This window comes from Columba livia, chromosome 5, assembly GCF_036013475.1.
Source record: "Columba livia isolate bColLiv1 breed racing homer chromosome 5, bColLiv1.pat.W.v2, whole genome shotgun sequence".
NCBI lineage: Eukaryota > Metazoa > Chordata > Aves > Columbiformes > Columbidae > Columba > Columba livia.
In genome coordinates, this window is record NC_088606.1 from 65,777,838 (window position 1) to 65,794,974 (window position 17,137).

Genomic DNA, 17,137 nt, shown 5'->3' on the forward strand with positions numbered 1-17,137 from the left:
TTCCATTCCCAGTTCTGCCACACATTTCCTGTGTAACCTTGGGCAAGTCATGAACTGTAACCTATATCTCGGCATAGCTGACCTACATGTAAAGCAGATGGAGGCATCCTTGCTTCACGAGGTTATTGAGACGTTTTGTTTGCGAGTGCACATGAAAAACATTGAAATGTGTAAGTGGAAGGTGCCAGAGAAGTATAAGCTATCAGTAATGGTACTAGATACAGTAATGGTATTATATATAGTAATATATGATATATACTTATATATCATATATAGTCATATATGTCACTATTGTATATATTATTATATTAATATATATAGTAACAAACAAGATAGATGATCCAAACAGTAAGCAAAGGGGCAAAAAAGGCCACTGAGAACTGAGCAAAGCAAACGACACACAAATTCAAGCACAGGGATAAATGAGAACCAAAGAGCAACAGTGAGCATGAGCAGGCATGTGAGCAATTCACCTTCATACTGCGATTTTTACTGTCCTACTTGGTCTTGTCCTTTTACGAAGGGTCATGGCGTCAGAAGACATTTGAGAAGAACGGAGCTGGTTAATATGGCACCGACCACCTCACAGTCTGTCTGATCAGCATGAATTATTCCTCATTAGTCAGGATAATTCTGACAGTGATATTCATGCCAGGTAGTGGCCAAAAGCTGGTGGCGAACATTGTGTTATTGAGCCAATTAATATAGCAGTGTTTAATTATAGGAAAACATGCCCTCTTTGTTTCCTTATACACCAGAACAGAACTGTAAAGTCAGTTTTGTTGCTGTGGTTACTTTCTTCTTTTTGGATAAAATGCACTTGACTAAATGTTTGGGGTATGGCCTTGTGGGAGCCATATAAATCATGACATATTCTGAGAGAATTCATCTCCTTTTAAAAATTACCTAATTCTGTAGCTGACCTATACATGGCACTCACACTGACATCATTAGGAGTCTAGAGTAGATTGATTGCGGTACCTGGCCCAAATTTATCACTTAATACAGCAAAATGTTTAGTATCCTCAGATCCAACTGGGATCAAATGTTACGTCTTGGGCCACATGTAGCAAATTTCCATTTTGATTAACAAAAATCTTTCCTTGTGAGAAATGAAGCCAAGCTTTTGAAAATATATTAAAGATTGTATCTCTTTACCTCTGCAAAACAGTCTTTGTTTCATGCGTGATATTCCTTGGAATCTGGAAATCAGAATTAAAAATGGACAAAGAAATTCTGGTACATTTAAGGTTTTCTGAGCTACAGGCAAATGTTTGAAAACACGCCTTGGTACACACATCTAAAGGCGATTGTCATCCCGTGAGTCTGTATTCAAACTGCAGCCGAGGAAGCAAGAAAACCGATAGTACATTTGAATTTGCTACAGAGGGTTTTGTACTCCCAATGTTAAATGTTCAGGTGGCCATGGACTGAAAAAGCTGCAAGCAGCTGCAGCACATCGGCCTCCTGAGTGCCCTGGAATCCATCCCTCTTTGAATTGGAGCATATCATTCGGAAAAAGATATCATCTTGATTTAAAATGTTCCAGTGAGGGAAAATACACTATCAACTTTGGGAAATTATTTCAACGGCTAATTAAATTCAATCAAAAATCTATGATGATCAGAGGGGAACTTTGCAGGGGTCCTTATCAGCTTCAGAGAAGGCGCCCAGATTTACTGTGTATTATGTGAATTGCACCTGTGTGGCGTGGTATTTTTTTTCATCACTGACTGCAATACAAAAACACACTGACTGTAAAAATCTAGCCAGCAGAATGATTAGAAGAGTCACTATTCCCTTCCAGGTCTTGTGAAGTGTTTATTAAACCTATTAGATGTAACCTGAAAAAAAAAGAGATAATAGGCATGCGCCGTGGGAGTCGTTCCACCACAGTTTAGCTGGTGTTCATCACTCGACTGTCTGAGCTACAGTCAATGGAAAAACACAGACACTTCTACAACATGATTCATTTGCTCTTAGGCATACACCTACCTTACATTTAGACGGATGAATCACATGTGTAGTATGTGTGGCAGTTAAGAAAATCTGGGCCGTGGCCCTGATTCTGAGAAACCAAGAAAAGGCTGGATGAAGCAGTCCCACCTGATGGAAAATCACCTGCAAGACAACAGGGTGGAGGGAGCTGATCTTGAGCTGGGATCCATGGTGCTCCCCTGCAATCGCTGTAGAGAAATGCCCCAAAGCAGTCATCATCCTTAATAAGTGCTGACTCCTGAAAGGAGCAGATTTGTCCAGCAAAACTGGAGTTGAAGTCCCCACATTTCCAGTGCTTTAGGGGTTTTACTCCAGACCAGCTCTAGTCTAGTCCCACCGGTGGCATGTAACTCAGCATGGAGTTCCTGGAGGTGGAACAGACCTCATGGTTTGGAGGAATCTGAAAGAATTGAATCCATGTGCGCTGCGACGTGAACCAAAGCACGGCAAGGGTGATCTGGGTCACACTGTTAGTGTGGAGACATCCCAAGTGGATTTTTATTCGAGACAACAAGGTATGTGGATCTGTGCTCAGCCCTTGAGGCTGGATCTCTACCGATGGTCAATATCTTCTCTATCTTAGTCCACAGGCTGATAGAGACATTCAGTTCTACGTGCCCAGAGCCAAAGTCTGATGATTTTTCTGTCTTGGGATGTGTGGTTGCTGACTCCTGTCAAATACAGACAGTAAGTTCAGAATTGGCTTTGATAAAAGAGCCGAGGGAGCTGGTCTAACACCCAGTGCCTGCTGGTGAGGCATCTGCCTGGGCTTCACTCTACAGTTTATATACTGCATTATAAGCAATTGTTTAATTGCCTGTTTCACTCTAACCTGAATCCCTGATGAATCTTACAGATCAGACTGGCTTGGTCGAAACCAGATGTTAAGCAAATTTGGGCATTGCTGTCCTTTCTCCTTCTTCACACAAACTCCCTGCTTCAGCAGAGCAGAAATACCTCCTTCCCTCTGCTTGGGCTTTTGTAACTCTACAGGTTTTAAAGGTATTTGTCGCTTAATTTGATCTTGAGTAGAATTTCTTCCAGCACTAAAGGAGATAACTCTGCAAATAAAGTTCCTTAAACTGCGAGTTCCTTAAAGGAGAGGTCCATCTTTCATTTTTTTCTGTAGGAGTTGGGCTCATCTACAGGCTGTATAGAGATAAGAATAAGAATAAGAATAAGAATATCAATAAGAATATCAATAAGAATATCAATAAGAATAATAATGCAGAGTTACACAGGTGGAAACTTAAAACAAGAGGTCAGATGAGAAACACAGCTTTCATCAGTCTCTGAGGTCAGTACTGGAATGCAAAGAGATCATTTCATTTGTAGAAGACTCAGTAATTGTAGGAGGAATATTATCTACCCCCTTCTCCTCTCTCCAAAGAAATTACCTAATAGTTTCCAATTGAGATGGCTTTTAAAAGAATTTGGTTTTGATTCAGTCATCATCTCAGAATAAGAAGTATTTTACTCTTAAATTGTGATTTTCATAGTTGTCTAACGCCAGCTGAAATTCACACTGTTCCTCAGCTAACATATGCTTCTTAAATTTTCTCTCCCTTTGATATACATCTAATCAAATAAACAGGTGCAAATAACAATCTGCTGTACTTCTAATCCAAGATCCAAAAAGTTCCTTAAGAAGCTGGATTTCATTCCCAGACAGGGAAGCTGAGGCAGAGGGAACTTTGCCTGGGATCACACAGCAAACCAGCAGTTGACCTGGGAATAGAATCCAGGTGTGCTGTTTAATTTCCACATCCAGTCCTCTAACCAGCACTACTGTCCCGATTCCCTCTCTTTACAGCTATATCTGATTTTTAACAGTGTTGGGAAAGCATTCATTCTGTGTAAGATTGCAAAGCAAGTTGTCTTACCTGAACCTATTGTATTTTAAAATGCTGTATTGTTTTGCTTTTACGGATGAGAAAATGTTTATTCCACCTGTCAGTTCCTATCACAGAAATGATACTCTGACAAATCTCAGCGCTCACAATGTCTGCTGTCAAAATATCAGGTCTTTGAAAAGACAAAAAATGTTATTTAAAATATCCAAAACGTCCATCCGCTTATATGACAAATCCAATCGAGGGCAATTTTTTCCCTGAGTCTGTGATGAGGCGTTTTAAGTGTCAGTTGTTAACCAAAGAGTGGCCTGTTGGTGCACACATGCAAAAGTAGAATTCAGGGTACTTGTCTGACCTAAGTAGGAAGGGGCTGTTCCGTTTAACAAGGGCAAGGCCCAGCTACAAAGAAGTGATAATGGAGATGCCATTGAGGACAGGGATGCATGCAGAAGCCACAGAGACTCCTCCTTTTGTCTCCAGCCGGATCACAAGGACCAAGATTCTTTCACACACAGAAAGAAACAATTGCTGGGCGCTTGAAGGAAATTCAGTTGAGTCCCAGATAAACTGAGAATCCTTTTGTTCATACAGAAGAAAAATATGCCCGTTGCAAGACTTCGCATACATCGATATCAAGCTGTTGGTTTTTTTTAAAAACAAAATTAGGCAAAAGCTTTCTCTGCTTCCTCCACAAAATGCCTTGGGAACTTGCTGCAGATCCCAACTGCCAAGTCGTTGCCTTTTGCATTCGGTCCAAAATACATCTATATTTTTCTCCTCCCCAATTAGACAATCTCTATTTTTCATTCCCCTCAGGTCTAGCTGCATCACTTTGACCTCTCTGTGAGGCCTGGCTAAATCCTGAAGATGCTGGGCCACAATTCTTAAGAAGGAAACTTCAAGTTCTTTCCGCTTCACTTGCCCTTCACATGTCTGAGGCAGTTAACGTTGCTGCCCCATAGTCTGCGTGGCAGGAGCTGTGTGCTGGCTGTGGCACCTATTGTCTGCATTTTTCCTCTCGTTAGTCTCCTTGACCTTTTATTGTCTTACTCCTGCAGTGTCAGGTCAGACTTAGTGTAGGTCTCCCTTCACTAAGGACCCCTTTCCTTTCGTGGATCACTAAGCAGGACAATTGCTCTATCCATCTTTTCAGGGTCTATTGTCGAGCCCCCCCTGAGCTGAGAAAGGTTTGATTCACTGGGAAACCATTTTGGTCAAAGGGAAGCCTGGCTATGTGTCCTTTTAGGAACTCTGTCTTAATCACTGACTTTTTTATATGGGATATGAAGAGGATTCAGGAGATCAAAAGGTTTGGGAGTACATGGGTTTGACCACATTTTTCCTGGAAATAATGGGAAACCTCCACTGAAAAATGAGCTCTGTTACAATGGGCAAACAAGAAGGAAAGCCACATAGTGTTCCCAGAGCATTCTGAATCATCAGACCTTCAATAGCTTCCATAGAGAAGGGAAAATGTAAACAGAAAATGTAAATGGAATGTAATAATTAATGGACCTAAAGAAACAGACTCATTTGATTTGCGCATAATTGGTGCCTTTAAAAAAATATAAGTCAAAAGAAACTGACGGAGCAGATGGAGAAGGCTGAAGACTGGAAGTTCAGTTGGGCTGAGCACACAATGGACCTGTGTGGTTACTCAGAATTATTATAGCAGCTCACCTCACCTTTACAAGTGATTATACCTTCAATAGCCCCATGGATTTCCCAGGGCCATGGAATGTTATGGAGACCTTGCTGGAGCACCACAGAGGAACTACGATGATTTTGAAGGCCTTGACTTGGTCACTGTGTGTATCTGTTCAGCCACATTCTTGCTAATGTCTTGGAGATTTCTCCCTGCATGGAAACCCTGACCGTTATTTATAATTATGAGGCCTTTTACAAGAAAATAGTGAAACATCAGTTGACTGTGTTTCCGAGGAAGTTAACCAGCAGCAAACATTCCCATTCTGCCAATTTATTGAACTAGAGACATAGGCGCCTCTTCAGGTGCACAAATTTCACAGCATTTTGTTCAGGGACTTAACGAAAAACAGGAAGAATTAAAATGCTTTCTTTCCTGCAATCTAGCCAGAACCCTTTTACCCACTGGTATGCCGAAATGCTTTTTAAAATGAACATTTCACTCTTCCTTCAAGGAACCATTACCTCTGCACAGAGTCAGCTCAGCCTTTGCAAAAGGCAAAGATGAATGTTGCTGTGTCAGGACAAAAGAGGAAAGGGACGGGTCTTGGGAAGGGGGGGCAAGCAAAGGGAGGATCTTCAACAGAAAGTCTTGGAGATCTGGACTTGTCTTCCTGCTATCGATAAGATGAAAGAAAAAAGGCCTTTCCTTACTTTTCTTAAATTAAGAATTTTCTTAAATTAAGGATTAGACTTTGGAAAGCACCTTAATTTAGGCAAAGGTTCATATTTAAAGTTCAGTACATGCTGAGATCTTTACCTGAGTCAAAGAGTCAACTGGACATAGTGAGAGCCAACACACTGGTTTGTGGATGAGGAGCTACAGGTGGCTTCAAACAAGGTCAAACTTTCAGATTAAACATTTCCTAGAAGAGAGAGAGAAAAAGGCAGCCTTTAAAAAAAAAAAAAGGCAGAACTCAAATTAAAAGATAAATAATTTCTAGCCATGAAGAGTAAAAAGTGACACCATCCACATCTCTGATGCTTCAGGTGGAAATAAGAGTGCAATCGAATTAGATGTGACCCATTCCTGTTTTCTACAGTGAAATTTCTGAACCTGACGTTTTATGGTTGGAAAACAGACATAATCCTTGTGATATTTCCGTTAAGTATGAACCAGGAGAATTCTTTATTCTTTTTTTGTTTCCTGGCATATATTGTCATTGTCTATGGTAACTTTTGTGCCACCATAATTTGTTCCTGCCATTTGACTTCTCAGTGTCAACCAATCATATAATGTCAGCAGTGTCACTTTGTCAACATTACCAGGCAGAAGTGTCCAAGATATTAAATATGCTTGCATTTACATATAAGAGGAAGGGAAAAAGTGATCCAAGCATTTCCTGTACTGTAGAAACACCTGAACATTGTTTTGGTTGAATTGTGACTGACTCATTGACAAAACTCTGCTCCAGAAAAGCCTTTAGTCCTGACCCTTAGTGACACTAAATATCAGTTTTCTATTAATGAGTCCCAAACATATGAGGAAAAATAGTGATCAATGAATAAAATACAAGTATATCTGCAGACCTGGTGGAATCAGCATAGCTGCAGTTTCAAATTCCCAAAGGCAGAGAACAAGTATTATGGGACAAATTTCAGCTATATCAGGGAAGCCCATTGCAAAATGAAAGTGCAGTCTCATGTGTAAGCTTATTTGGAAAACCGTTGAGTTTCATGTACTCTTTAAACTTGATAAAGGGAGCTTTGCTGAATACATCTAAGGATCTAAGCACCCCAGACTCTGAGTACGTTGCAATGCCACCAGCTTTCACCTGGTACTACAATACTATGGCAAAATCATCCCAGAGAAAATACCTTTAAGAGAGAAAAAGGAATTGTTTTCCATTTCTCTGGTGACTAACATCAAGGCTATTGATAAAGGTTTCCTTCTGGATGCCTCCAGGTTGTTTGCCACTCTCCAAGGTTAATCCTTCAACTGACCTGTTGACAGAGCATTGTACATGAGGGCTTACTAATGTGCTTTGGGCAAAGCCAGACTATTTAAATCCCACAGGTAAATTATGTCTACATCCTCTAATGGTCTCATGTGTGTCACATCTCCTGCATTTTTTGAGAGATCCCATATTGCTGACAATTCTATGAGTTTCAGAGCATAGCTCAGGTGAGCCACCACACGTCTTACCTGTGAAAGCAGCAAGTTGTCCTAGATATCCTCACACCTCAGTCCTTCTTGATGAGCTAACCTGGGAAAAAATATTATGGGCCTCAGGAGAAATTAATTGCCCTGATAGAGAATTGGGTTGAGAATTTAAGTCAGCATGGCTAATTTGTCCCACATAATTTGGAAGTTCTCCTACTGCCTTCTCTGTCAGCAGATTGGCGGAGGCAGGACCTCCAACAAAGTCATGGTAAAAGGAGGAGGGTCACCTCTCCCATTAGCACATCTGGATCAGAAAGAGGATGATTTACCATCCCTACCCCAAACTCCTACTGAAAAGAACAATCCCGTTCCTCACAAAGGACTAGTGGTTCTGCTGCATATTTAATTGGAATGGTAATATGGCCAGTCACATAGTTGAAGATGTAGGAATTATAATATGATTGAGCTAATTGCTTCCAGAGGGAAAGAAACAGAAAGAAGCTATAAAAAGGTATGCAATATTTGAAAATAATATTTTTTCCCCCAAATAATACTGCTTGCAGAGCTTTAAATGTCAGGTGGAACATAAATTATTAACTATTCTTTCTTGTAAGCGTGCACATTTTTTGTCGCTTGTTAAATCCTTTTTCCACATAACGGTTCATGCTAAAGCTTCCACAGTAAAATGCAGTACATACAGGTGGGCAAAATAACTGTGTATTCTTAGGAATTAGTTGTGGTTAGTAACTAACTGTTGATGTTGCATTCAGCCTTGCAATTTTCTAATCTTGAGATGCTGAGTAAGCACAAAACTGCATTAACTCTTTTTTTTCGCAACAGCTGGACCAGTAGCTGGTTAAAGTCAAAGGAAAGATTCTCATTAGCTTTAGTGGTCTGTGAATCAAGCTCTCGATATATATAAAAGGCCCCTAAAAACAAAGTTTTTTTTTTAATGTATTGTCTCATTTGTTGAATAGCATGGCTTACTGCCCAGTGTTATGGCAGTTCACAATGACTATTCTTCCCACCCATTCTCCTTCTCCTCCTTCCATTAATCAGTGATGGGTCGAATTCAAATGTTTGGGAAGTTCTGTCTGGTTTTGATGTGCCGGTACATAAAAATATCTACAAAGTGGTTATTAGGGTGCTTGGTGTGGCTGCATTTGTCCTGGGGAAACCTCCCCCTCCTCTCTGAGAGCAGCAGCACATTTTGTGGGAAGGTTGGCAGCTCTACAAGGTCTTCTTTGAGGCGGGCTCCACTCCCTCTGCCCCAGTGGTACATCCATCATTTTTGGTTTTCCTTTCCAAAATGCTTTTCACAAAAGTCACTTCCTTGTTTCACATTACTCCATGCTTTGTGAATTCAGACTGAAACATGCTGTGAACCAGATCCGTATCTGGTGTAAATCAGCATCATCCTGCTGCTCTCAGTGGAGCTACAAAATTTTGTCTCCATGGAGGATCTTGCCCATGAACTTTCAACACGAAGAGGCAGTTTTGGTGGAGTGAAAAAGGGTTTGTATTTGGGGAAGAGATATTAGCAGGAAGAGCAAATGGAAAATCCTACCTAAACAATGAGGTGCTTAACTTCACAGATATGAACATCTCTGTTCTGCCTAATGAGATAATTCTGGATGATTCTTTTTTTTCTCTGACAACCTTTGTATAGTCCATTTCTGGCTACTATAAATTGAGGCAGAGCAAGAAAGGACCAGGCTGCTGACTGTTTAAGAGAGCTTAATTAGTATAATAAACAAACCCTATAGAAATGCACCCTTTGCACTCCCATTTCCTTATATAACTCACCACCCAAGCACCTTTTCAAAAAGTTGCTCAAAGTTTATTCAAGGATGCATTTGGTTAGATTTACAGTATTTGTCACTTGTTGGCCAAAAGCGACATAAGCGATTTCAATGCGCTGCTTTTAACGTGGTGATGCTGCCTTTAATTTAGTGTAAGTGATTATATATGTTTGACTGTCAAATCACTGTATGTAGCTTTTGTGGTTGGGGGCTTGTTTTATCAAAGAATTCTGCTGAACCTCTTCCAAACCAGAACTCCCATGTGTATAATTATATTGTATTTTCATTATATAAACTTTATTTTTAAGACTGAAAACATATGAAATGATTATGGGAATGTGCATTCTATACAACGCCACCACACAGTTGCGGGAAGATATGTTTATAACATAAACCAAATGTTGTCATTAATATACAGGTACAAGATGCATCCACGTGACCCACAAAACTGATGATGGAATAGAGGGATCTAGAAATATATGCAATTAAAGTTCAGATTGAAACAAATTTATGGCAAACTTTGTTTTGCATTAAATAAAACCTACTTGATACTCTGTGGAAGTAGATGTCAAAGACTCACAGCCTGTGGCTGAATGGTACCTGTATAGTCAAGTTACGTGCTTCCAGAATATCTTTCATATATTATTCCTTTGTTAATACATTTGATTGGTGCAAATACAGCTCTGTTAGAGACCTCTTTTAGAGATCTGCTTTGTCCTGGGACAAAGTATTTTGGTGTTTCGCCCTAAAATTGTACACTGGGTTTATGTCCTTAGTTGAATTTCACTGTGTTCTGTCACAGGCCAATGAGGACCTAACTCCAGTTTGAATAGGTGCTACAGAGACCAACTTTTTAAGGGATCTGCAAAAGAAAATGTTTAAGGCAGGATCCAAAATTATATCCAACATCAAGGACTGGCCAGGAGGGGTAAACTGTGTAAGTTCTGAGCAAGCTCTCCTCATCCTCATGTCCACAGTCCATATTCATTAAGAGATTTTTTTTCATTAACAAGGCTATCGAGGGTTGTCTCTACATTATAAACATGGAGCTCAAACACCTTGTAGATTAAGCAATTTACCAAGAACATACTAAGTTTGTCCACATAATTTGGCAGTTCTCCTTTTGCAGCCCTACTCCATTGCCCTAAATGATAAGCTATCCTTCATTTCAAATATCTTTGGTAGCTCCCTGTGCACTCTGAGGTTTTTTCTCTCTACCTCAGCAACTTTTGCTTGACCAGCAGTGTTTCTTTAAAAAATAATCTTCCAAAGGAATAAAGATTCTAAAGAGTATGTCATGAAAGTAAACTGGTTTACATATAAACATATATCTGCACATAGGGAGCGAAAGCGATTCACACATTCACGCACAGAACAAACTAGGGGACACATCCATCATCAGAACAAATCTATGAGTCACTGAAGAGAAGTGCTAACTCTCTCAAGGCAATTCTATACAATAGATCAATAAACAATATCTTCAGTTTGTGGCTGGGAATTCAGACCCAGTCATTTACAAGCGAAAAAACAGGTCAAGGAATAATGGTGATAACTTGCCTTATCGTCGAGCAGTGTGTGTGACCGTTGTCATCTGTAAACTACTGACAAGCACGATCCTGTTGGCTCTGACTCTTCTGTCGGGGTGACAGAACGAAAGCCATCGATGCTGCTGTGCTGTAAATAACAGAGAAAGTATGGAAAATCAGGGCCAGGGTCTAAAAAAAACCTCTTAGAATTATGTATGATACAACAAACTTTTAAAAGGAAAACAAATGCAGAAAACTACCAGAGTCAAATGAACACAGGGCTTCCTAATGAGCAGAAAAGTCATCTGAAGACAGTTTTGCAGGCTCCATGTAGCAAATTCCTGCCCAACCTTCTCCAAGTCCCCAGCCTGGCTCACTTTGAGCTCAACTGCCCTGGAGCAGAGAACGTTTGGAAGCCGATGAATCACTGTTGAGCAGCACGTGTGTTTTCATCATCTTCACTTTAAGGAATGTCCATTCAACATCTAAGCTAATGACCACTGGATAAGGGTGCAGATGGAATGCGGTTTCCACATTTGGAAACGCACTGCGATGAATCTGTTCTTTAAGTGTGTTTATGTTTGAGGGACTTTGCATGCAGGCTGTCTCCCCAATGGCATGTGAAACTCTGCTCGCCAAAGAGGAGAATCCAAGACGGAGGAGAATCCAAAAGGATGGAAAAGCTGCAAAATACGGTTCTTTAGAAGCACTGAAATTGAATTTGCAAGGTTTGAAGAAAATTTCTCATTTAAGGGAAGATGAATAAACTCTGATAATTCATCCAAACTCACCACAAGTTATTAAATGTTGAGGGGTCTGGAGTTGCAAAACAAAACACCATGTTTTCCAGTAACTCCACAATGAATCTCATTTGCCAGCTCACCATGTGTTCGAACACTGAAATCTCTCAAAATGTTTGTAGATGATTTTTGTAGGTTTTCAAAGCTCTACTAATTTTGCACCATCTCCTTCCCTCTTTCCATATCTCCATGGGCATGCTGATGTATGCTGTCACTGTTGCCAGCTAAAATTTGTCTTTCACAGTCTTGGGAATTATTAAGTTTTAACATGGCATTTTTTTCCATTGAAGACAATAGGTTCACACTTGGTATTGACCCAGTACTGCAGTTTCTTATAGTTCCTATAGAGCAGAGAGACTAGCACTAGAAACTTGACAAGTGGTTTGAAGACAACACAGAATTATGCTCAGCTTTTCTCCCAATTCCATGTAAACAACTTCCCCACTCCCAAAATAACTCGCAAACCACCTTTCCCCCTCCTCACACTCATGTATTCCTCTGCGCTTCCTGATCTCGGCGAGGATATTTCAGAAATAGCGATTACAATGGTGTTTCCACTCCGAAAGAGGAAGCACTGGGTGGGAGGAGTCACGAAAGGAACAGAGGAAGCAAAGCTGTTTTCACACCAGCTCAAGCTGCACTTTTACAGCAAAGAGGTGGAAATTCATCTGGGTGAAGTGTGTGACCGAGGTACCAGAGCTCCATCGCCGTGCAGCGCGGGGCCAAAAGCGAATTTGCACGAACCGGAGCGTGTGTGGCTCCCGGCGTCACTCGGCACAGCTGACGCCGACAGGCAGCCCCGAACTGTTGAACAAACTGAATGAATCAAGGTCAGGCCAGAGTCAGCAGCAAAACATCCCTCCCTCCACGATTCCCCGCGACACCAGAGGTACGGGCTGGCCGGCTCTTTGTGCAGAGCGGTCACCCGGCAGAAGCTGCTCCGTCACGTGTCTTGTCAGCAAGCCAAGATTTTAATTCTGAACTTTTCCATGAAACCAATCGCTATATTTTTCTGGCTCTGAGCCGCTCGAGTGCTTGGCCAGGGCTATGGGAATGAAATGTCAAAGCAGCCTGTCTATGAATTGAGATTGCTTTCGTGCTTTCATGCGTCTCCACCTGCTGGCTGGCATTTCTCTGATCGCAATAGCCCGTAGGGATGACTGAATATTCTCTGAAGCAACGAGCTTACATGGAAAATGTAACTCAGCTTCACAAGAGGAGGAGCAAAAAAAAGCACGACAGGAGAGATTATTTTCTAACTCGATAAAGAGCAACGTCCTACATCACAGGTGACAGGTAGAAGGCCACTGAGATTTTTCAAGTTGAGCTTCTGAACTTCTTAAACCTCAGCTGAGAAGATAAGCAATAAGAACAATTTTTGGAAGGAATTCATAAAGTGTGGAAACATTAGCATTTTATTTCACTACCAAAACCAGATGCTAAGAATGTTAAAGTGCTCTCATTGACACAGTGAAAGAGGGAAATTGTTTATTAATATCTGGAAGCATGAGCGTTCTGGGACCCACAGCTTAGTTTCTGTGTGGTTAGGAAAGCAGTTACTTAGCAAATGCAGGCAGGCAGCTGTTTCAAATGGAAAGGAATAGAAATGATTAATGACTTCTATGCTTTAAAGAAATGAACCCACAGGATTTCTTTCTTCTACAGTGCTGTCCCACTTGGCCATTTCTGTCATGTGCCCTGGGACTTTCTTTGGAAGTTTTCAATGGTCTGTCGTGAACTACTCTTTAGAAACTTACTGGACCAGATCTGGAGCCAGACAGATGCCAGCTGTGGATCTGATCCATTTGTACATACACTTACAGACTCCAAGCACAGATTATCAACACTTGATATTCCATGAACTTTGTGCCGCAGCAGGAATAGTATATCTCACTCTCAGACACTGCGGTGATGAGCACGGTATTAAATCCTATTTAGAGTAGGATCAGTGTTACCTTTTTCCTTTAACAGCCGCGATTCATTCAGGCTATGTTATACAACGCAGAAGGCAAGGGGCGCTCTCAGGAACTGAAACAATACGAGGAACAAACCCTTTGTTAGTAATGTCAGATTATCAATATGGATTATTGGTATTTTACCATCTTCCGCACTTCCAGTTATGGGTTGTTTTTATCCCACCCAAACTGCTAACTCTACCATCTGTTTCTCGTGTTTGCTTTCATTTAGGTTCTTAGGTCTTCCATGCACAGCATAGGAAGGTGGAAAAGGTTAAAAAGAGGATGAGGAAGAGAAAGAGGAATATGAAGAAAAAGGAAGGGTATGCAAATCACATACAACATTTTCACTGAGTTGTTCACAGTGAATCATCCAGCCAATTTTGTTAAAGTAATATTTACCAGGGAGAGTAATTCTCCTCTGACTTGACTCCACAGAATTATTTTGAATTTACCACTATTTGAAAGGGTACATAATTTGATCCAGTAAAGCAGGGGTGTCAAACTCATTTTCTCCTATATTTATACCATCCTCAAATTACATTTGGCCTTTGAAGGCAGCCGCGAGGCTGATGTGACCCTGGTGAAAATGAGTTTGAGACCCCTGCAGTAAAGATTCTTTTACCGTATCTATGATTATGTGTTCAGAACTGCCAAAGCATGAAATGAGAATCTTTGCTTTTCCAAGGTATTCTCCCATTGTAAAAGCGGTGTTCCATTTGGAACAGGATAGTAACTGCAGAAAGTGGCAAAGGTGTCCATTGCATACATCTGTATGATTAAATACATCTAAGCACATTTATTACAGAACTATGCAAATAACATTCCTGGCACTTCAGTATATTCAGTTATTGGTAGCACTAGAAATCTGACTAAATTAGCCAGCTATGTGAACTCAAAACCATCGAGTAATTTAGAAAGTGTATGAGTTTAATACATCCTGAGTGTGCTTAATACCTTGGCTAAGCACAGGAATTCAGCTAAGGAGGGTTCTCATAGATTACTTTAAGACACAGCAGGACTGGAAGATGATATTTCCTTGTCTACAAGTCTATCACTCTCAAGTCATCTTTTCAACACAGGAAGTTGTCTGCTACCTGGGGCAACAATGTGCACTTGGACACAATTAGCCTGCTGTCTGATGATATTTAAGAATTAGCCACATAAGGCTTTCTTACAAAGTTGTCAAAAAAGCTCAACTGATAGTTCTAACTAAGCCCATTTAAAATACCTGAATAAACCGACGCGAAATAAAAGCAACTTTTGCACATTCGAACCGCATGTTTCCTTTACATCACTTATTTCCAGTGTAGAAATAAAGACGAGCTCAAATGAATGGGGTTTCTCTTTCTATATCTCTTCGTAGATCTGTCGGGGACTCCGGTGAATTAGCACTGATGCCATTCAAAGCATAAGGATGAGCTTTATCCATGTCAGTACACAAAATCACACACGGAGGCACAAATTCAGTGTTCTGTTCCGTCCACTCTACTGAAAGCAGAAGTTGGTCCAACAGCCTGAATCATCTGTCAGGGGCTATTTTTGAAACCAATATAGCTCAGGCAGGAAGTGCAAGAGCATATATGTGCATGTGTATCTGTGCTGCTGAACACCATATGAGGGCCAGATCTATTTTCTGAAGTCGATTCTTACTCCTGGTTTGGTTTGGTTTTGTTTTTTAATTGCAAGATACTTCCCGAAAGCTTCGCTCTGGTGATCCTACAGGGTAGAGTAACAAGTCCTGAGGTTTTATTCCTACGTGGATCACCTAGCTGATGTGTATATGGATGAATTCCTCTCTTGTTTTCCTGACCCCTTTTATCTTTCAGGCCAGTGCCTGACGTAAATATTTAGTATGTGCTCCCATTTGACACTGTCTCGGTTAACATAATATTTTACTATCATACTATAAATTCTTTTAAAATTGTGCTCAACTGGAGGTCCTTCTGCATTGTTTTACAGTGTTTCTGCCCTGCTGCCCATCCATTAAAAAGCATATTTAAAACAAAGGCGTGAATTTTCTATTTTTCCCCACAGCATTTTGATGCTGAGCAGGATGTCAGGCAGGTGAATAGTCATGTGCATCATTTGCAAGCACATCATATGTCACTTGGTGTTCTCAGGCCTTAGAGTTGCACTGCCAGTGCAGAAACACTGATTTTGGACATTTCACTGTGAATATCCTTGTTAGTGTTTCTGTTATGGTAAGAGAATTATTGCCTGCAAATGTTTTGCCAGCCTCTAATAACAAACTATTACTACGGAAAATCAAAGTCAGTGAGAAATTGATCGTCTGAGAGGCAATTCAGAAGTGTCTGGCGAGCTGTGCCTTGATAGTGACTACATCTTACTGACTATGAAAATTAAGCAAGAAAATCAGCATGATGTAACAATCTGCATGGAAAAAAAACAGTATAAAGCTGTCCAATAGTTTGTGCATTGCTCTTGGTATTAATTCGCCATGTATAGCTCTGCAAAATGACTGGCAAGTCAGAAAAAGCGGGTGGCTATAGGGTGATTGTTTATGGTGAAACCCCACATGGGACTAGAGTTGCCCCTGTCTCGCTTGGGCAACTGAGGTGTCAAAAGCAGCAAAACGCCCTTTCCCAGGTTAGCGACACCTTCCTTATCCCTCTCCTCTCTATTCTGCAAGCTGAGGCTTGTAAGCACAGGGGGAGAAGTGAAGTTTTAGTCCAGCAGCACAAATACTGAAGTAACTTACTTCCCCGGCTGGAACAAGGAGGAACCGTGGAAGGAATTGCAGCTCTCTGAGTCATAACTTCCTCCTTGGAGTTTCTCTTGGAGTAGCAGCTCTGCACCATCCCTTAGGCTGACTTTAGAGTTAAGCTCGTCCATCCTCTCATCTGCAAAGCAATAGAGAGAAGGAAAGACAACAAGGCAGGGGATTATCATGCCCTCAAATCTCCCGATTGCAGCTCTAAATATAGCCAAACAAGTAAAAATCTGTTTCTGGAAACAGTACAACTATTTAGCTCCCAACCCTTCAAACAACATACATAAAAAAAATATATACATATAAAAAAATAGCAACCAAAAAGCCTCCAACCAGTTCCCTCCCGACCAAAATCCTGTATGTGGAACCATGTTAAGCACATTCTGGTCTCCAGCCAGAAAGTGAAAAATTCCCAACCGCCACACCTATCCAGGGTGTGACTAGAGACTATCAACTAGTTTATATTTGCACTTTGATATACAGCACATGCTTAACATCATATGGTGTATCCTTGGAAAAAAAATAGCAACAAGTTTCAACATAGAAATTGTGTTAGATTAGGAGGCCAGAAAAAATACGAGCCAATGAGTTGTAGAATGACTTGAGGTAGCGTATAAGATCTCATCTTAAAAAATAACACGAGGGCAGTGCATTGCAGATG

At 40.8% G+C, this 17,137-nt stretch overlaps 1 long non-coding RNA gene across 16 annotated transcripts in view; it reads right to left on the minus strand.

Moving 5' to 3' along the window:
• Positions 1–17,137, minus strand: part of LOC110365151 (uncharacterized) — a 48,644-nt gene that overhangs the window by 14,837 nt on the left and 16,670 nt on the right. For 6 of the 16 annotated variants that reach the window (XR_010473161.1, XR_010473165.1, XR_010473162.1 and 3 more), the window contains 5 exons: positions 16,465–16,606; positions 13,743–13,815; positions 11,019–11,135; positions 6,316–6,421; positions 1,996–3,147 (listed from right to left, as the gene is read on the minus strand). This is a non-coding gene — a long non-coding RNA (uncharacterized LOC110365151). The other 10 variants (XR_010473164.1, XR_010473163.1, XR_010473167.1 and 7 more) reach the window with 10 other exon arrangements.